This window comes from Pleurodeles waltl, chromosome 5 (genome assembly GCF_031143425.1).
Source record: "Pleurodeles waltl isolate 20211129_DDA chromosome 5, aPleWal1.hap1.20221129, whole genome shotgun sequence".
In the NCBI taxonomy this organism is placed as follows: domain Eukaryota; kingdom Metazoa; phylum Chordata; class Amphibia; order Caudata; family Salamandridae; genus Pleurodeles; species Pleurodeles waltl.
In genome coordinates, this window is record NC_090444.1 from 1,385,908,840 (window position 1) to 1,385,934,287 (window position 25,448).

General features: G+C 42.1%; 1 long non-coding RNA gene across 1 annotated transcript in view; it reads left to right on the forward strand.

Annotated features, from left to right (window-relative positions):
* The window catches only part of LOC138296492 (uncharacterized), a 91,746-nt gene that overhangs the window by 48,817 nt on the left and 17,481 nt on the right, over positions 1-25,448 (forward strand). The window contains exons 2-4 of the long non-coding RNA XR_011203844.1: positions 4,455-4,585; positions 9,043-9,128; positions 9,423-9,738. This is a non-coding gene — a long non-coding RNA (uncharacterized lncRNA). The remainder of the gene's footprint in view (positions 1-4,454; positions 4,586-9,042; positions 9,129-9,422; positions 9,739-25,448) is intronic.

The window sequence follows — 25,448 nt, forward strand, 5'->3', positions numbered from 1 at the left end:
GCCTGTGGCCATGTGGCCCACGAAAACTGAGGACTGGGCTGTGTCCCTTTTTCTGTAAATATGTATATATCCAGGGGTGTGGAATTTATTAAAATATCTACTTGTCCACGGGACAGGTTGCTTCTCAAATCTACTTGTCCTGTAAAAAGATCTACTTGTCCCTTTGGTGCCATGTAGTGTGGCGCCAAATTATAGCAGCAATCTTATTATGTAAGAGCTCTGATAATAGCCTCTCTGATTATGCCAGGGCTACTACCATAGTAGGGCTTGAATACTAGCAGTTTCAATCCCTACTATAGCAATTTCCTTATTTTTCCACCTTTCTGCAGATCTGCATACTGGGGCTGGAGGAAGCAGTAAGCAATAGTTCCAGGGCTGGAATGCCTTTGAGTCTGCAAACCTACTAACCTGCATGTTTTAAAGATTTTCACCAGCTTCTCTCTAATATTTTCCCATAATAAGAAAGGTTGGACATTTACTCCTGACAATGGCAGAATTAGAACTTCTTCCAGGGTTGGGAAGAAAGTGGCTGGAGGGAAAATGAACTTGCAAATGCTCAATAGATTTTCACATGAGCAAATCTACACATGCGTATTTACCCATGCTAAAATACAGTTCACACATATTTTATAGGGGTACGACATATACCATGGGTGCACTTTTATGACTTTCTTTAAGAATTTGGGGCCACATGTAGGTATGTTCAGATTTGTGACCCGCAAATTGCGAGTCGCAAATCCGAATGTAGGATGGTGTCCCTGACACCATCTGTGATTCGCAAGGGCTTCGCAAATGTTCACCTCATGAATAATCATGAGGTGGGTCGCAATTTGCGACCCCCTTGCGAATGGCGGCCTCACAGGGATGGTGGCCTGCTGGAGACAGCAGACCACCATGTCTGTGACTGCTTTTCAATAAAGCAGTTTTTTTTTGTTTTTTTTTGTAATGCAGCCCGTTTTCCTTAAAGGAAAACGAGATGCATTACAAAAACGAAAAATGAAACGTTTTTGTTTAATTTTTTCAGAGCAGGCAGTGGTCCGCAGGACCACTGCCTGCTCTGAAAAAATGTTTACAGTGACATTCACAATGGGGAAGGGGTCCCAGAGGGACCCCTTCCCTTCTGTGAAAGTGTTAGCACCCATTTGAAATGGGTGCAAACTGAGATTGGTTTGCGCCCGCATTCGCAAAACAATCCTACATTGCACTGCGAGTCGCAATTAGGAAGGGAACACCCCTTCCTAATTGCGAGTCACAAACCCGTTTTGCGATTCGGTAACCAGGTTACCGAATCGCAAAACTGGGTTTGTGCATCGCAATGTGCTTTTTGCACGTCGCAAACAGCGAAAGTCGCTGTTTGCGACATGCAAAAAGCTACCTACATGTGGGTCTTGGTCCCTAATTAGGTCTGGTGTTAACAAAGACATTTTGTTTTTATTAAACTTCTATTTCTCTCTCTTTCGGCTGGCTTTACTGTGAGTGATCGCATTCTTCTCTTCCACAAGGAGCATATTGGCACACAAAGTAATTTTGTTCAGTGTCAGGAACTACAGTGGCAATCAGTGACGTAATGAAACTGGAGGGTGCCCCTTTGCAAAGAACATGGAGGAGCCCCCTCTCCAGACTCTCTCAGGGCAGGTGCTGTGCTGAAGGGGCCCCCTGGAGGGCGGCTGCGGGGCCTTTGTTATGCCACTGGTGGCAACATGTGCTTTTAGAGTTCAAAAACGTTTTGGGGGGTTTTTGCCAGTGTTTGTTACAATGTTGAGGACCTGGTAGCTCCCACAACAATAAAGTGTTACAAAAGCCATGTCAAAACAAGATACGCATTAATGAAACTAAAAGACTTATAAAAATATGTCAGATCAGTTGGCTTTGTCAGTGTTTGTTTATTTTCATGCTTCCCATAATCGTGTTGAAAATGGTTACACTGATTTTCCATTAGAAATATTTTTGGGAAATACTAGCATGCATCAAAACATTTTACTAAATGACACTTCATTTGCATATAATCAGAGAGCATTCTGGGAGCATTATACTTAGCCTCATAGCCTAAACTTTTCAAACATGTGTATACACGTTTTTTTTTTTTTTGTACTGGAACCAACGTCAGTAGTGAAGTGTGACATTAAAACATTTATTTACAGCACTCACCCTAATAATGAAGGTTTTCAAATAATGAACCATAAATACAAGTTCGAACAGCATTATCTCTTGGAAACACATTACCTCATCTGCAGAGAGTTCTACTCTCTGTAAACAGGCAGCCAAAGGGTTTGTGCTGCAGAGGGTTGGGTCTGCTTGTCCCAAGGACAAAGTAAACATAAAATCTTGTTGCCCTTGACCCCAAACAAGATGTCCCGGGCGTCGGGCGATAGGAATTCCACATCCCTGATATATCTATTATCTTTGACACAATGTGAGGCCCCCCTAGCCCAAATTATACATTCACAAGTAAAATAGGTCAAAAATCAAGTGAGTAATGTTGCAACACAAGTAAGTCAAATCCAAGTGAGTAAATTCACAGGAATGCAGTCCAAAGTTTCACATCAATTAATAAACAGTCCAATCAAGTCCAGAGATTTATTAGATCATATCTTTTACTTTACGTACTCGCAACATGGCGTTCTCTCAACTTGCAAACGCCGTACCTGGATCGATTGCTTAATAAATAGCATTGAACATAACGGTTTCTCAAGCACTGAATATTCGATTTTCGAGGAAATCGCTGTGCTTGGTATTGTACCTGATAGTCACAATAGGAACATTACTTACTTCTTGAAGCTACAAAACATTATTCAGGATTGGGAAATACATAAGAGCCCTGAAGAAGTCGTTGGGAACTAGAGGACTTCCCCATGACGAAACACGTGTTGGCTCGGAATGTTTGTCTTTGGATGATGCTGTAAAGTAGAAGATATGATCTAATAAATCTCTGGACTTGATTGGACTGTTTATTAATTGATAGGCCCCCCTGGCAGGTGGGAAAATTAGGTAGTCCGGAGGTATACGCCCACAGAAGGCTAGCCACACCCCTGGGTGGGTTACTTGGTCTGTACAGCTGGTGGATTTTGCCATTTTGAAAAGTGACAAAATAGAGGGTTCTGTGTAGAAAAGGTGACACCCCCACAATTGTGGTCTCCCCAAGGACAGATTAGCCATTGGCGCTAGTAGCCCATTATTTACCTACACACACACACACACACACACACACCCCTGAATGTAGGATGTTGGGGCTGCCATGGCACCGGAACATCAGATCTGATTTGACTTGCAACCAAGGACAAAGAAGAGACCCAAGCCTGCAACTTCAGGACCTGCACAAAGCAAAGGCACAATACTCTGCACCTGTGGCAACGATCCTGCAACTGCAAAACTGTGCCTTGTCCTGGACCAGAGACCAGTTTCAAAGGCAAGGGGGACTTATCTGAGCACCAAAGGCAACTCCACTGGACTATAGTTACTAGTCCTCTGCAGTCCGCAGATAAAAGCATGCTGCCAGAACATCAGGCCCGCCGAGGAAATTGCCAAAAAGTAAATAGTTTAGTACTTTGTGGGAAAAATAGTCCTGACCTCCAGCAAGTTTCAGGTGGCTACTGTATTCCTGTGTTCTCCAGGACATCAAAGTAACTGTGCACTGTGTGCCGCTGCCAAGGCTTGTTGGTGGCCAGTCCAGCTAGTACCTTTGTTGGACGCTGCACCTTGAGGGAACCCTGCAGCACCTTAACCCTCCCCCTCAGTGGCTCAGTTGTCAAGTTTTTGCATCCGTTTCCTCACCAGCACAGGCGAAGTGGTAAAACCAGCACATGATGCTTGCGCTTTCAGCACCAAGGACAGGCAGGACTACTCTGCACCAGGGCTGTGCAAACCAGGTAAAGTTGTACTGCGTAGTGAATCTTGGTCCAGGGATCCACACCATCATAACCCCACTGGATTATCCTGACCTCAACCTGCAAGTGACCGAATGTCACTAGTGTGTTTTCCAGAACCCACGGCTCCCACTTTCAGCACCAAGGACAGGCAGCACCACTCTGCACCCAGGCCTCATGAGCCAGGCAAAGTTATACTGACTGCTGAACCCTGGTCCTGGGACCCGCATCACCTTAACCTCCGGTGGTTTACACTGGATTCCTCCTGCAAGTGACGGATTCTCACTAGCTGTTTTTGGCATTGACCACAATGTTAAAATGTATAAATTGATGTCAGATTTCTTTAGAGTTGTGTTATTTGCTTTGTGTCCAAGTTGGTACTCTGAAATGCTTAATACATGTTCCCCTAGTAAAGCCTGATTGCTCTGTAGCTCTCTACCAGGACTGAGCTAGGTATTACTGATTTAGGTATTCATTATTGTGAATTCAAAGGACCCAGATTGGCATATTGTGAGATTATTGCATAGTGAGCCTTAACCAGCCTGCCTGCATAATACTCCTCTTTCCTATACACTTGGAAATGTTTTACAGGTGTTGCAGCTGTGAAGACTCACACCAAGTGACAGCTACTCTCTGGGTGTACCACTGACTTGCCTGAGGCAGAATACTTGAGTACTTCTGAAGTTAGGATGAACATCTCTATTCCTGCCCAGCATACATAGGTATGTGCATGCCATGGATCATAATGCCTTTCTGTTCCCACACTACTAAGAAATTTGTCTTCCTTTTGAAAAGAGTAAATTGCTGAATGTTTTCTTGGTTGGCTAGTGGCTACAGGTGAATAGACTTGGTTGCAGGTCTGCGCTTCCTTTCCACTGGCGGAAACAATCGTAAGTGCTGATTTACAGCATGGCCCCTAAATCCCACATAATGTACAAGTCAGAATTTCCAGCTCTCTATTTTCCAGATATTTAGTCAGTAGGGACCTGACCTGGTAGTTCAGACTGGTCTATTCATTTGGCTTGTTTGTGTGTAAGGCAGAATAATATGCTAAATAATGTTGGACTGTAATGGAGTGTTAAGAACTTATCAGTTGTTAGACTGTATGGCCATCTCCAAACATTTTGCCTACACCTTCCTGGGTCCAAACATGTTTTTGTTGTCTTTAGGACACTGCACACGTTATCACTGCTGAGCAGTGCTTGTGCTCTCTTCCTTAACCATGGTGGAAGTGTCTTAAACCCAACAAACATGTTCAACTTAATTGCCAGTCATTGGTAAAATGCTACTGTATGTACCCAGGACCTGTATAATAAATGCTATTAGTGGGCTTCTATCACTGATTATGCTACCCACTTAAGTAGCCCTTTTAATCATGTCTCCCATTGCAGCAGCTACATGAAGTTTTAAACTGGATTTTCCACCTCACAAAATAAACCTTTTGATAGGCCTATGCCTTCCTTCATAATATGTATAAGACACTCCTAGGATACACCCTAAACAGCCCATAGGGCAGGGTGCAGCGTATTTAAAGAGGTGGACATGCACTTTTAGCTTGTACTTGTCCTGGTAGCAAAAACTCTTAAATTCATTTTTTACTACTGTAAGGCCTACCTCCCCCATAGGATAACATAGAGTTACCTTAGTACATTTAAATGTTAACTTTATATTGGGAACATATATGAAAGTACTGTTTGGTTTAAAAACAATTGCAATGTAAAACCCTCTTCAATGGCAAAAATGTATTTTATGTCACAATTCTAAAAATGCCACTTTTAGAAAGTTGGCATTTTCTTGTCCCAACCTTTTGGTGCCTGCAACCTGTAACCTGAATCACATGACTAGGTGTAGCTGCCAGTTGTTCTTTGAGTATTACTCCCAGACAGTGAGACAAAGGGGGATAGGTGTTATCAGGATGGGCCATCTCTGACTTGACTCGGGGGTGGAACTGTCACCTACCACACTTGGACATCACAAAGTCTCTGCCTCAGCAAACTCTCAGAGAGGTTCACAACTAGTCTTTTGTTCCTCAGAACAATTTGGGCCCAGGGCATGGAGGCAGGAAATGCCCAATACTTCTGGAACGGGAGGACTTTGGAGACGTCTCCCACTTTACAGTGGGGACTAAGTATAAATAATGGACCGTCATATCCAACTCTTCAGCGCACTCCTGGACCGGTGGATACTACAGAAGTAGGGCACTGTGCTACTCCGCTTGCAGACTGGCCATGCACCCATCATCCAAGGCTTAAGTAACTCTGAGGTCAGCTGACTGACCTCTTGTGTGAGCTACAGGGACATAACAAGGTCCAGAGTGATTCTTGCACCTGCCCAGCTGAACTGGACTTGCCTGGATCTGCAACAGGGCCTGTCTGAGCCCATTTAGCCTTTGCTGGAGCGAGATCCTTATCCCCGAGTGGTACCACCCTGGTTCGGGCCCTTAGCTGGCATCAGAGAAAGTTCTCCCTGACCTAACTAAAGGTTCCACCAAATCCTGTGTGAAGCAACGTGAAGCCCCACAAAGCCTCACTGCACAGCTGCAATCTTCATTGGAACAGATGTGAAGCCCCACAAAGACCTCTGCACCTTTTAGCTATATGTTTTTCTGTATCTTTAAACCTACATATCTCCAGTTCTACTGATTGGATTATTGTTGTTTTGGTCTCAAATTATTTATTAAATTCTATTATATGTTTCTAATTTGGTGTGTATCTGAAAATTACCCATTAAATCAAACTTCCACAGGAGCAGATACCTTTTAACCAACACCCTCCAACAGATGTGTGCTCAGACTTCAACTGATTATCTGGACCCTGCATCCGCTAGGAAGAAAGGGGAATAGGGATAGAAAAAAAGAGACCGTCTCCAGATCCAGTTCCAGCCTGTGTTTACCTTTTGAAGATAGAATATTCAGTATGTGTCTCTGAAAACCTGCACCTTTCTTCTTATTGGGATTTCCTTAAAGGAAGGACCTGCAGTCGGGTGATAAGAGCATAGATAAGTACATTCCCACTGCTCATTAAACAGTTCAGCCATTCACATTCACCCAGTTCTATTGTTGTCCTAACCTGGATCTTTTGAGAGACTAACCTCTCCCTGAGAGAACATTGTTAACTTAATATCTTCTTTTCTCAAGGAGTCAGAGGTTTCCAAGGTTCTCTGGAGAACAGTTCAAATGTTCATAAATATACAAATTACTAATGTCTTTTACAGGAAATTAAAACTCCTTCTCAATGTTCAGTTTTCTCAATCACAGTCTATATGAATTAGTCTGAGCACCAAGGTTTGTCTCTAGGACTGACAAGTCTTGAATATATATGTACATATATGTATTGGCAAGCCTGGAAATCATACAAAAGGATTCCTTACTGCAACTGCTTGAAGTTCTGTTAAGCCAAAACGAATTCTCCTCGGAAAGCTGATTGCCAGTTGTTGGAAGAAGGAAAATATTCGGCTTCTTCAAAAGGGAAACAGTAGCTGGTGTGCACACTGTAACAAGAAAAATAATTAATTACTCAAAATTGGAAGAATTATCTGTGAAACAAAGCGCCTCGGGAACACTGCTCATTCTCCTCAGGAAGTACAGGGCTCCCTGAGAGAAACAGCTGGAGGGAAGCTTCAGCACGAGACTAAGGTAGAAACACTAGAGCTCTGACCTCACAAGGATTTGCGGCCACCATCTTGAGTGGCAGTTAAACCTGAAGAAGCTAGTTCTAAGAACAGCCTCCACAAGAGCCACCAGGGGTGAGGACGCCACTGCAACCAACGTGGGTACAAGGAAAAGGGGAATCGTTTTTGCTGAGGGAAGAAATTAACAACCCTGGCAATAGTTTTCCTGACAGTGTGTTTTTTTTCTTGTGTTGTGTTCTCATTACTGTCTGAAAATCTGCATAAGTACTTTACAAATTACCACTAAGTTAATCTTGACTGCTCATGTGCCGAGAGGGTTGAACACAGGTTAATTTAGGGTTTGCTTGTGTTTCATCCTGACAAGAATTGTGGTTTCTCTTTGAGTAGGGCTTTACTTCCCTCAAACTGTAACACAGTTTGCTACACCCCTGACTTAGATTAATGAATGCACTCCACCCATCACGTTTTTGTATTCCTTAGGGTTGTACACTATAGCCACAAACTTCAATATAAACCATTACATTTTTCATCAACATATTTGACTCAGACATTGAGCACAGCAATGGTAACATGCCTAATTCTACAGTTGTCAACCCCTTACAGGGACAGCACATTAAGGCTCGTATTTATACTTTTTTTAGCGCCGCATTTGCGCCGCTTTTTGACGCAAAACGGCGCAAACCTACAAAATACAATGGTATTTTGCAAGTTTGCGCCGTTTTTGCGTAAAAAAACGCCGCAAATGCGGCGCTAAAAAGGTATAAATACGGGCCTAAATTCTTAAAACCAGCTGTCACTTTGGACAGCATCTTCCCCCTTCGCTATTGAATATCTCTCTACAAATATACAAAAGCCACTCCCCAACAAAGTAAATGCATCGTTAGACACAGCCATCTTTCACTTTGGTTTATGACTAAAGTGCTTTTCCCAAAAAACTAGCTAGGATGAAGCCTAATTTTCAAAATGTATGTCAATCTGAGTACGGAACATTAGCTAAGGAGGGTATTCTGAAATATTAGATGTAATAACTAGATTGGGACATTTATTTACTGATGTAGTGGAACACAACTAAACAATTTACCATTTGCTGCCAATTTTTCTTATCATTGTAACATAAATATTTAAATCCATTCGGTTGCCTTTTGTTTGGCAGTAAAGGAAGGGGTAGATTTTTCTGGTTAAACCTTAGGATCAGTCAAATTATACAAGCATCCCTATCTACAAATAAAAAACATTTCAGAATCTAGGGAAATGGGTTAACAGTCTCAATGAAACAGGTATCGACTGATAATTGAACCACTTTTACTTGCACTTGAAATGCCGAGGGCAAAGTTGATGGTGGCTTGAAAACGCTGTTCCCAAGTGGTGCTAAACTTTGTTGTGGGTTGTATTACACAAGAAAGGGCAGCTAGACTAGTTAGGGTTAAATCTGTTTACTTTATTTGATTTTTCTATAAGTCGTGTGTCACTTTAATGTTAATTGTATTTCCTTGTCTGTGTATTCTTCTGAATGTAGACAATAATTATCTCCTTTTGTCTATTTCCTTAGGTTCAATGCTTAACTATGATGCACCCCTTTACTGCCGCCAGCCTACTCGGATAAAGAGTGAGAGAAAAACAAGGATCCTGGATCAGGTAGTTTTTTACATGTTGAGTTCCTGAGGATGGGTAATGAGGAGTACTCGTGAGGGAAGGGTGGGGTCTCAAACCAGTTGTGGTTAAAAAAAAAAACATGTGCCTGCACTGTGTGTAACTGATCCGGATAGAGTCTCAGCCATAACAACCCAAAAGTGCCCCCTGAGTTGATATGAGCTCTTCCTTCTCCTCTTCACCACCCTCCCCTTCCCTCTTTAGACGTGCTCTTATGGCAAAAGGACCGTACCTTGGCGTGGTTGGCTGGTACTGACACCTCCTCCTTTTGCTCTCTAGGCCGTCTGTGGTCCCAGCTCTTTGATGTACGTCTCGGATACAGCCGCCTCTGGACCCTCATCATCTTCGCGTCCCAGTTTACAACGCCTCAGGTCCCGCGTCCTCTTTGCCGCGTCCCATCCCAGCTTCCATCGTCTTGGGTCCCGTGTCTTCACCTGGCTCAGCCTGCTTCCCCTTTTTACCTCCTGGGCTCTGAAAGCAGTTCTCGCTTCTGCCTTCTAAGGTCTTCAATGTACCCCCAGGACATTGAGAAGAGATGCGAGCTAAGAAGCTGATCCACGCCTGTATCCTGTATCCCCTTGCACTCCTGGTACAGGTACATTTAGTGATATGTTCTTTGCGTCCCCCCTTACTTACAAGGCCTATTTTCATTTTGTACATTCATGTGTAAAGTGCTGCCTACTCCTTATTTCAGGTAATAATGGTCATGGAGAAGCCAGGTTACCTGTCCGAGCGTCAGTAATAATCAGCATGAGATAATAGAAGAGTGACAGAAGATGTTACGGGCAAATCGGAATGATATAACAAGCATTTTTGAAGAAAGGCAATACAGTGGAGCTTGCACAATGCCAGAGTGAAAGTAATTTCTTGGGCAGGGCTAATACAAAAAAAGTATTTGTGTTTTGGGATATAGCTACTTATATTATTCACATTGCCACCGAGTTGTGGGAAGAAGAACTAAATACGAGAACAAAATAAATACACCACAATCAATAGGTCATTGAAAAAGAATTGCTGTGTTAGTCAATTAATGCAAGTCGTGAATAACATAATAGTTCTTTCTCAATGATCTATTGTTTGTGGTATTTTTATTTTGTTCCCTGTGCACATGTTCTGGTATTTAGTTATTCTCCCCACATCTCTGTTGGCAAAGTGTAATATTTAGTCGGGGGATACACTGACTACTGTGGGCGAGAGTGCAGGGTCTTCTCTCAGCTATCCCATGTTAGTATTTATAATAGTATTCCCAGTTTTACTTTCCCTTGTTGAAAATGTTGGCAGTTAATATTTTTTCTATTGTTTCAGATTGTATCAGCTCTCCTTGGAGTTCAAGAATTAATGCTAGGTGCATGGTAAATTTAAAATTGCAAAAATGATATACCTCATACATTTAGAGGAAAGTTCATACAAATAATCATGTAGAGAAAGTTTAAATTACCATGAGTGGACCCATGACATCAGCCACCACAAAAGATCAGAAAGGATGGTAACTTAAGCCTCAGTAATTCTTTTATGCTTGCCATATTAAAAGTTCCTGGACATGACGACGGGGAATTTACAGTGAAAATGTCCCAAATAGCACAACAAAAGTCCTTTTGTCGTAAATGCAGTGATGACTTGTCTGTTGTGTCATGACCACGCAGTAGGGGTTTTTCTTGTTTTGTAGAAGAACTCCTCAAAATGGGATTTGTTTCTGCACAATGAAAAAGCAGTTTCTAACACACTGAGTTATCTTGCAGAATGTGGTGGTTTGCTGTTCAGAAGAACAACATGATATTCTTATCAAAGTGATACTCTTCAAGAAGACATCTTCATTCTTCTTTGATATGTTTCAAAGTTGCCTATAGTTTTAAAATAAAACTGCACTTCGTTACAGTGCAAGGGAGGAGCCTGTGAAGAAATGTAAATGAGTCGCTGTTTATTGTAGAGAAGCATGTTATGTGTTATGAAAGAAGGGGCCAGAGCAAGCCACAGGAGCAGTGAGCCTTGGCTAAATTGCAGAATACCATCACAGTTGCGCCCCCCGACACGTGTCCAGTACTGGCCTTCCCAGGTCATTTTCGGTGCTGGCCAGGAGGTCGGACTGGCCGAGGATTGATGTTGCGTCCCGCCATTGCTGCCATTATTGCAGGTAATGCAGGCTGTTGAACTGTTGAATGGCTGAACTGTTGCTGGGCTGTTGGCTTGCCGGTGGCTGTGGCTGGACTGTAGTTGGACTGTAGATGGACTGAGCTAGGCTTGGCTTGGATTGTTTTGCCAGTATTGGGAGTGGCTTTGCCTTGCCCATGCTTGCTTACTTGCTTTGACATGCTTTGTCGTGCTTTGCCATGCTGCTGTATTGCTGGTTCTTCAAGACCCATGTGCCCACCCCACCATCATGTAGCCACAACTGCTACTTCCATTGTGAGGAGAGAATGGGGAGAGTACCAAATACCAAGCCACATGAAGGACATTAATTAAGATGTCCATACTCACTGCATACACGCTTTTAAAAGGATTCCTATCAGGAATGAATGGACGTTTACCACTTGCCTAAGCCTAAGTTCAAGTCTGCTTGTACCTCCATGCTTGCTCCCTAAATCTAAATCTAAGTTAAAAATTTTGGGTGCTGGATGCTCTGTGTAGGCTCAGCTATGGTAGTGCAAAATTTGTGTCAGACGTCTTGACAACCGTTCTGCACATCTTCTTCCATCCTCCACTATTGCTATAGTTGCCATCATTACTATCAATTTGTCAGCCAGTATCAGCAAGTAATCTCCATTTAAAACATCTTTGCACCAGAGACTCATCCAGAGTTTACAGAGAGACAATTAGGCAGAGAGACAATTAGACATAAAAACAAAACTTGAAGATAATAAGCGATCCAAGGCCTGGTTGGGCTGGCATATGTTGGTGTGGTAGAAGTGTTAGTCGCTGCCACTGGAAGGTTGAGCCAGTGGGTAGTGGAGACGGTTCAGCTAGGTACAGATGCGGTTTGCAGGTCCCCTCGTGAGCTCACCCGTCCTCTTGGGCGTCCATGTGGGTCCTTGCAACCCACCAAAAAGCGGAGGATACAGAAGAAGGTCCAAGTTGCTTTCATTGCTGGTTCAGATTGAGCCTTAAAGGAATCAAGTGGCTCTTCAACTGCTATTCTGCCAATGTCTCCTACAGGCCTGGGCATGGGAGGCCTCTATAAATCTAGAAACAGTATGGTTATTGAGTCCTCTCATTCCCACCTAGTGGACTATTTTAGATTACCAACACAAACTCAATGTGGGGAGGAATCACCTCCAACTGACTTGTCAACTATGATACCTTAAGATCCACCTGCAGTCCTATGCTGCTCCAGAGAGGGGTTTTATTTGAGCTTTCATCAAACAAAGTTGTCTTTGACAATTGTCCAACTAAGCATCCAGTGTCTGGTACCGAATTTCTTTCAATGGTTGTTGAAGCAGAGATCCACACGAACCCAGAAGGCTGATTCCCAATACCATCTCAAATCATTACATTGCTGGAATCAGGTCAACAATTTAAGGATGCTGGATTAAGTCAAGACCCATCCAATCGATCAAACCTAAATTTAAGGTAAGCAAATTCTGTGATACTTCTAAGAAATACCAATTAGCCAGAACACATCCCTACAGATATGGGGCTGTCTCTTTCTAAGTTGACTAAGGAAGTCAAACATAGTTCTCCAACTACTGTTACTATTGTTGGAGAGCTTGTTTTTGATGGTTCTGATGCTTTTGATACTCCCACTAAGGAGCATTTTAATTACAATTCTAAGGATGATCATTTTAGTCAAGTCCCGAAAACATGTAAGAAATATTTTGACTTAAAACCAACCTTAACACCATTGAAAGTTGATGTAGATAACTCTATGTTGCAGAGCAAGGTCCCGTAGAGGCAGACAAATTTGACAATTTCTTGAAATCTGTTGATCTCTCATTTTTGGCAACATTTTACGCATTCGGCTATGAAAAGGCTATATCCCCACAAACCTCGGGGTCTGCAGATTCCGGGTTATGAAAGAACATCCTAAACAGAATGGATGCTACTACAGGTTCCCTAAACTTCCATTCTGATAAAATACATATTCAGGTGGAGTTTAATAATGTTGCCCTTTACGTTGCAGGTATAGATTTCAAACTGCATAATTTAACTAACTTGGTTGTAAGAGCACAATCCATTGTAAGTAATCAATTAGCAACTTGTACCTGTGCTTGTATTTTAGATAAAGTTGCAGACCTTCCTATGATAGTGGGATCCCTTGTGGAGGAAGTAAAGAAATTGTCAAACAACCCAAAATGTAAGATAGTAATGTCAACCCTCCCTAAACAAGCACAGGTTTAAGTGCTGGCCCTAGTTTTGATGAATAATTCCCCAAAGGAATCAACTTAAAGGGTGTACACAATCCAAGAAAACAATGTAGCTATAAAAGCCGGCTCTTTTAAAATAATACTAGCTGAGAATATAAACAAAATTACAAATGCTGAGCCTGTTTTGGTGAGGGAAGAGTTGAGAAGGCTCTCCCAGTAGAGATGATAGCTGCGGACAGTACGCAAATTTCTAATGCCTCCAATTCGTCCAAATGCCTAAGCTCACAAACTCCTCTAATGAAAAGGGCCATGAAGAGGTTAAGAAAGGCTCATAACAAATTTAAGAAAGCAATAGCAATGGGTTCTGAAGTAAAGCCAATGCTTGTTTTCCAATCTTTAAATTTAATGATCAACTTTATGGGCTGCTGCAGTCAAAAATGGTAGACCCAGTGGTGGTCTTTTATAGTTCCAGTCAAGTTATCACTTCTAATTCCTGCCAAGTCATCACTCCTATACCTAATCAACAATTTGGCAAGCAGATACCTAAAAAAAACTAGAGTCAAGGGTTGTCCCTGCTAAACCAAGTTAGGCACACCAAAATACTACTGGTCAACAATTACTAGAAAGAACAAATTGTGAAGGAACAAGGATAAGCCAGAATTTCTCGATTGATAAGGAAACCCATCACTCAAGAACTTAAGTAATATCAAATGAGCCTAGTACATCAGATATTTCATACAATGGTAATCAAAAACCTACCTATTTGAGTAATTCTGGGCAATTGTTCAGGTTTAGGAGGGACAGTGGTGAGATTCAAGTTGAACCCCTGACAACTCTGCCTGATGAGACGATAGTCATTACCAATTTAGAGGCTGAAGGCTTGCACCGATACAGGGAATATTTATTGGGCTTATTAGATGAAGTAAAAATTATTTTCCACCCTTTATATGACTCGAGAGGAGTGCATAATCTGCGCAACCCAGAAACTTCACTAAAATTAACTGCTTCTATTCCAACTTTATAATTTATTAAATCCCACGATCTTGTATCTGTTCAATTTACGTAAGAACGTTCTTATCCCACACATTAATCTACCCTTACTACTTGGCCTAATACTGTAAATGCACACAAAATCTTTGAAAGTAGATCTGTCTTTGCTGAATGGGGCACAGAGGTCAGGAAACCTGTTCTACCAAAATATCCTTCGGTACTAATGGCAGTAGTTCCAACGAAGAAGGAAGCTCTGTCTCACAAAAGATCTGCTAAGTTGAATCATGAAACATGGCTCCTATGAGGAGCGATTGACTCCCTCAAGAACCCAGGTAACTATGCTGGTCTTTCAATTACAAACACAATCTCAGGAATATGGACTTATTAACATTTTTTACAAAAACAATGTGCACATGGAAGTCTAGGCTTTGCTCCCCTTTACTCTATCTAAATCAAAACACAGTGGTGTGGCCTGATGCCTGAATGTTTTAGACTCCATGAAAGCATTGATAAGAATCTGCTCTTGGAATATCCATTGCCTTTGGAAAGTGTTGGATGATTTACATACTGTATCCTTCTTACAAACCTTTGAAATCATGATGTTTCAAGAAACATGGAAAGAGCAAAGTACTCCAATAATTGGCCTCAAAGAGTATATTGTCCCAGCCATCCATGCCAAAGGAGGGCTTTCTATGTATATTGCTACTAATTTGGAAGTTAATGCCCAGGCAATAGACTTCCAGCTGTTCTGGTTGCAATGTGTGTTAATATTGTTTTGTTTCCCACCGATCACATTAAACATATATTTGAGTATAAAAAGAAATTGCAAAATGAATCAGTTATGCATACTGTGGGATATTGTTAAATCACTTACACAATATTACCCAAACACCAACCTACTAATCTCTGGTGATTTTAACACTCATCTCACAATGGTATGTTCATCTGATAAGTCAAACAATGATGTTGTTACATTTTTTGTGATCATCTGTGTCAGCTTGGCTTAAATTTGCTTAGAGAAAACTCTTTAACAATCCCATCTACTATACCTACCTTCAAAAACACTAAGCACTGTTTAGTAATTGATTATACTTGCATTTCAGCTGACTTGGCAAACAATATCAGTAGCTATATTATTATACCAAGAGTTGAAGGTGATCACAATTCACAAGCACTAGTCTTAGATCTGCCTGTCCATTGTGAAGGCAAATGCAATGTGCAACTGCTAATAACATCTTCTTAGAATTTGAAAAGATTGGTATGGCACTCTGACAACCAGGTTGAAATATTGTAATTTGCCGAGCTTGTAATTAGATCCAGTATTTCTGATGAGGTATCTGAAGAATCTATGGAGGCCAAGTGGAAAGTCATTAATAATACTATACTTGATAGATTTGCTGCACGCAATACAATAAAAGCTTTTCCTTTGAGGCCAGCTGGTAGCAAATGGTTTACACCTCAACTGCTCCAACAAATGAAGGGCTGCCTATAGAAAGAAAATATTAATTGAGTTGTCTGCCCTTTTCCTCTTCCAAGGATAAATTGAGGATACTAAAGTAAACGTACAAACAAAAGGTATGGCAGGCAAAGATGGCCTACCAACCGGATTTATGGAATAGGCTACTCAGCGTATCCAAGCGAACTACCACTAAGGTTTTTTGGAGGATAATTAATGAACTGGATAAGGTGGTAATATGGCTTGTAGTGCTGATATCAGAGAAAATGACTAGGCTGATTTTATAACCAATATGTATGCTCCTTGTGTGGTTGCTTGTAAAAAGAATGTTTCCTCTTTTACTGAGACTTGTTGTAAATCATGGGTTAATGAAGTTGAGACATGTGAACCCCCAGGAAATAATCTGTTTAGCCAAATGCTTTGTGAACATTTACAAGTCTGGAGCAACTAGATGAGGAAGAGGACGCCTTCTTCATTTTTTCAATTAGAACAAATGGATCCCCCGGCCCAAATGGGCTACCAAACACTATTTTCATAGCCAATCCTGAATTATGGGCAAGGGTGTTGACTCCTTTATATAATACGGTTTTACTGGAGCATGAGTTCATGAATCATGGAAAGTAAGAATTGTCCAGCCCACCAGATAATCCAGCGACCTTTCAGCTAATAGCTTTAACTGATGTTGATGCAATAATCTTTGCTTTCTGACTGTTGGCGGACCTCGAAGACTGGCCAATGGCTCAGCATCTAATACCAATTAATCAATCAGGATTTTGGAAAGGCCAGTTTACAATTGCCAGTCTACTTACACATACCTTGTTGGCAGACCAGGCTATCCTGAAAAAGCAAAATTGATACATCTGCTTAGTAGATCGAAAAGCAGCATTTGACTTAGTCCCCTGCACCATTTTATGGGAAAAAAACCTTTGTGTTGGGGTATTCCCTGCAAATTACTAGGTCTAATTATCCTCCTATATACAAATAATTGGGTCCAGGTAAAGGTGGGGGACAGTTTCAATCTGACTCATCGAATCAAAACCTGTAACGGTCTCCGCAAGGTTGTGTGCTTGCTCCTTGTTCATTTAATCTTTTTATGCCAGAACTGTGTCAGCACTTTGACAATGTTAAAGCCCACCCTCCAAAATTTGCAAAATGCCACTTAAAGTGTCTGCCATATGTGGATGACACAGTTCTTCCTAGTGAGACCCCTATAAGCCTACAACGCCTAATAAAGTAATTTTAGGAATGTACTTTATGTAATTGTCTGGAACTGAACATTAAGAAAACTAAGCTAATGATAATAGGCCCAAACAACACTAAAATCTGTGCCTGTTATGCAAAGGGAGGGTCTTTTGATGTAGTACTAAATTATATGTACTTGGAAATTTTATTTGATGATAAACTTTCCTTTAAAAGTCACTTTAATACCTTAATAGCTAAGACAGCCTCCTCAATTTATTTGTTGAACATAATGTGATAAATTGCGTTGCCAGTCATATAATGGTGCTTAAAATTATGGGAGCCAAGTTGACCCCTTCTCTTGCTCATGGCTCAGTTATTTTCAAAGGAAAAGATGTTAAGTTACTTGACCTGTTGCTAATTTACGGCATGTAAGACTGTTTTTAAGATTTTAAAAGACATTGGTCAAACAGAAATGCCATTTGGGCTTCAAAAACAAGCTTTAGTAAGACAGGTGGCCTTTCCTAAAGGTTTGCATTCCTTATCCTTATCTGATCCAGATTCTCTAGCCTCTGTGTGCTGGCAAGAAATTAATAATTCTATGTATGCTAGTGCCTGGATATCCTATTTGACAAAGTGCTGTCAGAGTTATGCTGTTGTAGCTGGGTTTCCCTGAAATGAACAGAATCTATTTCAAACAGTTTTTAAATCAAAAGACAAAGGTACTGTTGCTACTAGTGGATAACAATTCAATAGCAGGTAAGAAGCATGCTTGGACTGTGATACATTCTTATGATACGCTTGAGATCCAGTCCTTTTTGACTACTTACTTTCAGTCACATATTAGTGGTGTGTTTCTGAAATTATACCTTGGCAGATATCCAACAAAAGATGGCACCCCAAAATGATCAAAACAATGGGCATCTAATAGTTGTAGGCTGTGCAGGTACACTGAGGAAATCTTAATGCTGCATTTTTCTAAAACCACTGTTCATAGAAGGAGGTGTAAGAACATGTCAACAAGCCCTTAAGTAATGTGTATCGGACAAGTCAGTACCATTGATTTGCCAGGTTGGGAAGTTTCTGGAGGTAGAAGAAAGAAGGTTCATATTGTAATCATGAGCACTTTGCACTTTGATATTTGCACCTTGAAACCTGCAGTGGCTAAAACCTTTAAGGTTTTATTATACTGTTTGTATGGTAGCGGGGTTGTGAAGTTTCTGGAGGCAGCGGAAAGGTTTACATTATTATCATGTGCACTTTGCACTTTGATATCTGTACCTTAAAACTTGCAGTGGCCAAAACACTTAAGCCTCACTTATACTATTTAGATTGTAGCAGGATGAATGTTTAAAGTTAAATTTGATTCTGCCACTGTATTTTTGAATCACACTTTTATAGTACGATATGTATATCTATTATTGGATGGCAGCGGAGAGAATGTTTTTCAGTTATGTTTGCTGCTGCTAACCGTTTTTTAAAAACTTTATTTAACGCGCTTTAATCAAGTTAAAAAAGATAGTGTTAAGAAGCACGTTTGCACTATTTAAGACTATGGGGGTCAGTATGACCCCGGCAGTCGGAGATAATGTGGCGGTAGTATCGCCAACAGGCTGGCGGTACTTACCTCCACATTATGACATTGGCGGGTTGGCTGAAGCCAATCCGCCAATGTACCACTCCGACCGCCATGGCGGTAGCAGCCCCTGGACTGGAGATAACAATCTCTAGCCCGGCAGCTGCTATTGTGCCACCGGCTGTATCATGACCCTGCCTACCGCCATGGTTTCTGTGATGTTCTTTCCCTGTCAGTGATAGGAGGTCCCCTCCCCCAACACTCCCCAGATGCTCCCCACCACCCCTTTCATCCACATTCCCCCTTCCAACCTCCTCCCCCATACACACACACACACAGATGCAGACACATACTCATCCACACAGACATACACGTATACATACACACATATATTCATTCATTCACACACACATCTGCACACACATCCAAACATACACGCATTCACATTTCCATTCATACACACACTCACACACATTCATGAACGCACTCTCACACCTTCATACACGTAAGCAAACAACACTAAACACACACTTGCATTCACACACACATACATGCACACACCCCCACACACACAACTACCCCCAACCCCCTCCCCTGTCAGAAACTCAACTTACCTGTTTCCAGGGGGTCTTCTGGCAGGGGACGGGGCGCTGCTACCGTTAGCAGCGTCCGCCAGCAGAACACTGCCAGGCTGCATTATTTCACAAAATACGGCTGGTGGCGGTCTCCTGGCGTAGCGCTGCTGGTGGTAGCAGCACCACCTTAATACCATCCGACACTATGGCCACAGCCGGCTTTCCGACCTTCTTGTGGCAATAATCCAGCTGTTGTCATAATTCGGCGAACGGATGGTATCTGGGCGATGGTCTTTTGGCAGCCGTCGCCACAACGGTAGGCGTTTTTTACACCATTGTGATAATGAGGGCCTATGTTTGCAATTTAATTCTCTTTTATGAATGTGCATTAATTCCAATGTTTACCTTTATTATTCTGGTAGGAATTAATGAATATTATTCTGTACATATCCATGTATCCCAGTAATTATCTAATTGCTTTCTTTTATGTATAACAGTATGTTTGTGTATTTTATATTTTATTGTGTGTTATTTGAAATGACTTTTAGCAATCAAACATTAATCTACTTAACAACACCATGCCTCTCATGACTGCTTCAAACAAGAATCAACATCATTGGCAACCACTCTCCCAATGTCCGGTACACCTCTCTCCACAGCATCTCCACAGATCCAACTTTCGTCCTACCCTGATACAATGGATAGCTATGTGGGCCCTCAAAAATCCTCTCCCCGGAATGTTAAATGCGAAAGATAGTAAAACCTAATTTTCAACAACATCTCCTGCGATTTCAGTTTGCAATTGTGTTTCCCAGGCACTTTAGGCATGTTTTCTAGGTCTCAAGTTTTGCCTTGCTGGAATGCCTCTTAGGCAATATTACAAGTACAGTCATAGTGGTAACCCTTGAGTAGCCATCCCAGCAGCAGATGAATCGTAAGGTCTCACCTCTGCACTTCTGCCACAAACCTTTGTGAACCAGATGCCTGAAAGAAAGAATAAGAGATAGTGGGGGTTATTCTAACTTTGGAGGAGTGTTAATCCGTCCCAAAAGTGACGGTAAAGTGACGGATATACCACCAGCCGTATTACGAGTTCCATAGGATATAATGGACTCGTAATACGGCTGGTGGTAAATCTGTCACTTTTCCGTCACTTTTGGGACGGATTAACACCTCCTCCAAAGTTAGAATAACCCCCAGTGTGTGCTTGTTCAGGAGACATCTGCATTAGTACTACTTCTTTTAGAGCTTAGGAATATTGGCAAAAGCATAGGTCCTGGAACATCATACTTTATAAACAATTAATCTGTGCAACTGAAACAGTCTTTGAAGATACCCAGGCATGAGAACAGAACCTATGCTATCCCTAACAGGAACCATGTGGACAGAGAATACTACAAGGATCAATGATAAGCTGACAATAACTTGTGTGTACAAGTCAACCATCAGAGTAAGTAGTCAATTATCAGAAAGTTCAAATAACTGTGGGTGATAAAGAAAGTGCATTGTGACCAAACTCTGAACCTAAGTCCTTTTCGGAGGGGGGGGATTATAAGATAAAATTGCATGTGAAAATAAGTTTACCAATTTATACAGAAGTAAAAGAAAACACAAATCTCAATTGGCTACCACTAGATAACATCCTAATGAAATGCTGTTTATTGGGAAACTGAGTAGCTTATCGTTTTAATCACTAGATCACTTCCCTGGGTTGAAAGAGTTGATGATTATAGGAGGGTGACACCTTTGTGAGGATGGCTAGCATTTAGAAGAGTGAAAAGTCACCTAAGACCATTATTAAAATACACATGAAAAAGTGATAATGGTAGAAAAATTGGAGTTAACTTAAACTTTATTGTGTCACATAAAGTATCCTTTACAAATTTTGACTATTCTATGATAAATCCCTTTGCAATAGGAATTAGAGAGTAGGATCACATGGAATTTCAGGATGAAACAGCAAATAAGCCTGTAGGTTGGATTGCAAATATGCTATAAAATGCTTTGCCACATTAAGATAAAAAATATAAAAGAGCCAAATCTGGTACAAAACAGGAGCAGTTAAAAAAAATACATATTAAAAAAAATGAAGGATACTACACAGCCTGTTTGGAGTGATAGTTACTCTCAAAAATTCACAAACAAACTCATGTCGAAAAAGAGCATCTGTAAAACCAATATACTTTTAATAGCTGTTTTTTATGTATGGGACTGAAAGTTTTGCTCTGTTCAGTTATGTGTGTTAGTTTAAAGCACAGCTCACCTTGAGGCAGAAGCTGTATGGGCTGAGCAAGGGTCGCAGCTAGGTGAAGTGCCAAATTTTCAGTTTCTTGGAGAATTCAAGAACTTAGGAGGAGACTCTGATGTTCATGCGCAGCTTGTTGCACTCTTGTGGAGCCCTACCTCCTCCTTACACAGACTAACAACCACCCATGCAACACGTCACACATGCATGTGTGCTCCCAACACCTGCTTACTCACCAAAAGCACTAAAGAGATATGGAACTGCATAACAATGCTCCAGACCTGCTCTTTCAGGTCACATGGCTAAACCCAACCTTTGCACCAGACATCGCTACAACCATCCTTGCGTGCTACAAGATCAGTAGGCAATACCATCAGCACAAGCCCAGAGATAGAATCTCCATCATAGTCTAAGACACAATCAGCTACAGCACCTACTGGGACACCCTCACCAGGTACATGGAACACATCATGTTTAAGATATACTTTACAGCCACTTTCTCCCTAGGCAGAACCCTCATATACAGGCCAGTAGGACTCTGCACCAATTTCTCCAGTGACATCACAGACCTTGTTGTACCCCTCATCATTAGCACCAGCACCTTCAACTGGAGACCATAACTTTCACCTAGAAGACCACACCAACCTAAACTTTATGGCCCTTCAAAAAACCTTGAATAACCTTGGCCTCACCCAGAATGTTACTTAAACCATCAACACATTGTTGTACATCTATTGGACCAAATGTTCTCCTCATTCAGAAATATCACAGTCAACAAGTCAACAACTATGACCTGGAGAGACCACATCCTCATCAGTTTCAGCATACCATCACAGAAGAGGCCCTCATGACGCAAGCACTGAAGCACACTAACAACTTACAGAAAGCCATCAAGAACGCCAAGAATTGGATCACTGCAAGTATCGACACCCTGGCTTCCATCAAGCACAACCTAACAGAAAGAACCCAACCACCGGCCAACTAGTACAAAGAGAAATTCAAGCTGATGAAATGGCATTGCAAAAGATTGGAGCACAAACATAGGACAAGTCAAGAAACCTTGGATAAAGACATCTTCAAATCTACCCTAAAACACTACCACCAGCAGATAAGGAACTCCAAATGCACAGCTTGGACACCACATCAATGCCAGCACAAACAGCAGCAAGGAAATCTTTGCCATCAACAAAGATTTCACCGCTCCTTCTTCTGTCTCCAGCAACATCACCCCCTCACAAGAACTTTGCAACAAGCTCTCAAAATTCTTCTGTACATAATCACCTCCAAATAAAGTAACTTCAACACTTAACCAGTCCCCATCACTGATGGATCTCAGCTTCCTATCACAGCCGAAGAACAAAGCCTGACCTCATGGCCCGCCATCACAACTGTCGAAACCACTGCTACTTCGAGGGCCCCATCTGACACTTGCCCCCATTATGCTTTAAACAAAGACTCCCACAAATTAGCTAAGCACTAAAATCCATCCTCAATGGCTCCATTGAACAGCCAATTTCCCAGACACCTGGAAATCCAACACCGTCACACCCATGCTCAAGAAACCATCTGCTGACCCGGCCGTGCTCTAAAACTACAAACCCATCTTTTTCCTACCACACCAAGCCAATGTCTTAGATCGATTAATAAATCAACGCCTCACATAGCACCTCATCAACCACCAGCTCCTTGACCCCATGGAGTGCATATTCAGGCCCAATCACAATGCAGAACTAGTACTCATGACCGCCTTAGACAAGATCCACATGATTCTTTACAAAGGAGACATGGCAGCCCTCATGGTTCCATATATCTCAGCAGGATTTCCTTCTGCTCGTGTCCTGGATCACATGACTGTTGATGGCTCTGCTGTTGGGATTTGTGTATTCCTTCCAAACAGTGACACAACTGGGACTAGGTATAGACGGAATGGGATGGCTGAGGGCAGAGCAGCACCCTGCCCCCATACACATGAAAGGTTTTTACCTCCAGCACACACACAGGAACCTGATACCAGCCTTTTGTCACATCAGACAGTTTAGAGCCTTGGCAGGGGAAGGGAAGAATGTTCCAGGGCCACAGGTTAGAGATAGTACACAGAATCCTTCCATAAAAACAGGCTGACACCAGGTATAAATATGGGACCCCCCAAAACTATGCTTCTCATCCCTTCTGGGCTTGCAAAACACTTAGAAGAAGGACTGCTCTGCTGCCCTGCTTCTGGAAAGACTGCCTTGCTGCCCTGCTACTGGGGGGACTGCCCTTCTGCCTGAGGAAAGAAGGTTTGAGCTGCTCCTTGAACCTAGGTCCACCAGAGTGAATCCGCTCTGGCGGGTCTTGTGTGCAAGGTACAGTGACATAACAAGCTCCAGATACCCTGCAGCCTACATGCCTGCTGCTGCTGGCCCCCAATGTATGAGTCCAACCCCCAAGTGGTGCCTCCCACAGATCCTGGACCCTTGGTCTGGTGCTAAAGTGTCCTCTTCCTACCAAAATCCAAAGCCTGGAATTCCAAAATGTTTCTGCAAAAAGTGCTGTGAGGACTGATTGGAGACAGGGGGACCTACCTGCGATCAGACTAAGGTGCATTGCTGGTGAGGTTGACTTCCCCACAACTCCCACTGAGGGCACCCCTTAGCGCCCCCTACTGCCATCACGTGTGCACCGTATTTAAAATATGGCGCACCATGGCGCAGGGTAGGAGGCAATAGCGTAATTTTTCATGAAACTATTGATGTACTCTGCGTGAATAGCGCCAAAATATTGACGCTACTCCTGCAGAGTACATAGGACCCAATTCTATAGAATGGAAGGCCCCTTTTAATCTTATAGATTTCCTTACACCATTTTTCCAGCTCCCCTAACCTGGGAATGCCCTTTTTGCATACATTATGCCTGGCTCTGGCATAGTGTAGCGCAAAGGGTTACAGAGTGGCGCAATGCATGCATTGCGCCACCCTGTAAATAAGGAGCGGTGATTTTGGCCTCGTTGGGCCACATTAACATAAAAAACAAAGACGTTAATGTGCCGCGGGGTGGTGCTGGGGCACTATAAATATGCCCCTAAATTATTTTCCACAGCAGCAAATACCCTTCAGTGGGACCTGCCAGCAGCAGTAATTGGCCTTGTGGGACCTCTTCAGCTACAGCCTGGAGCCTCGTCCCACTGGCTGAATCCAAGCTCCAGAAAACTTTCCAAGTTTGAAGGTAAAAAGCTTTACAAGGCATGACGAAGACCAGCACCCCATCGATGAAGACTACCCCCTCAGCCTGAAAATCCAGCTTCTTCTGCTTAGAGTTTTGCAGCCTTTGTCAAGACCTGCACCAGGATCTCATCCAGACGCTCCTGTCTGAAGAACTTTTTCAAGAATTTACTGTACGTCTGAGGGTAAGCAGAGATCAGGCCAAATTCATCCCTTGTATCCAACCCCTGCACCATTGTGGTTGATCTTAACAGTGTTGCACGAGCATATACCTGCAGTTTGCGCTTTGATCTTTTAGGTGCTTGATTTCATTAAAACCTTTAAAAAATCATAACTCTGGTTCAACTGAATGGATTTAATTTGATTTGGTGTTATTTCATTTATTAATATTTACTCTTTTTTTAGCTGGTATGGTTTTTTTTCCATGTGCTATGCTAATTTTATTACTGTTTGTGTGCTGCCTAAATAGAATACTTATTGCATCCAAGTTCAACCAGACTGCTTTTGTACCAGTCTACCATAGGGTCAAGCACAGGTTAATTTAGTAATGTTTGTGGTTCTTTTGTGGTTTTGTGATGAATGCCAGGTCCAAGAAAATATGGACCTGAATTATCTAGCAGTCTGCAGGAGCGAAACCAAGACCATGAGGCTGGCAACTTGCACACTGCACCAATAACTGTGTACACCAAGGAGCTCCCAAGGGAAGGGGGTTGGGAAAGAGAAAATAAGAAGGTTGTCCCACTTCTTCTATGAATTGAGCATACCATCATCAACCAAGCCTTTTTT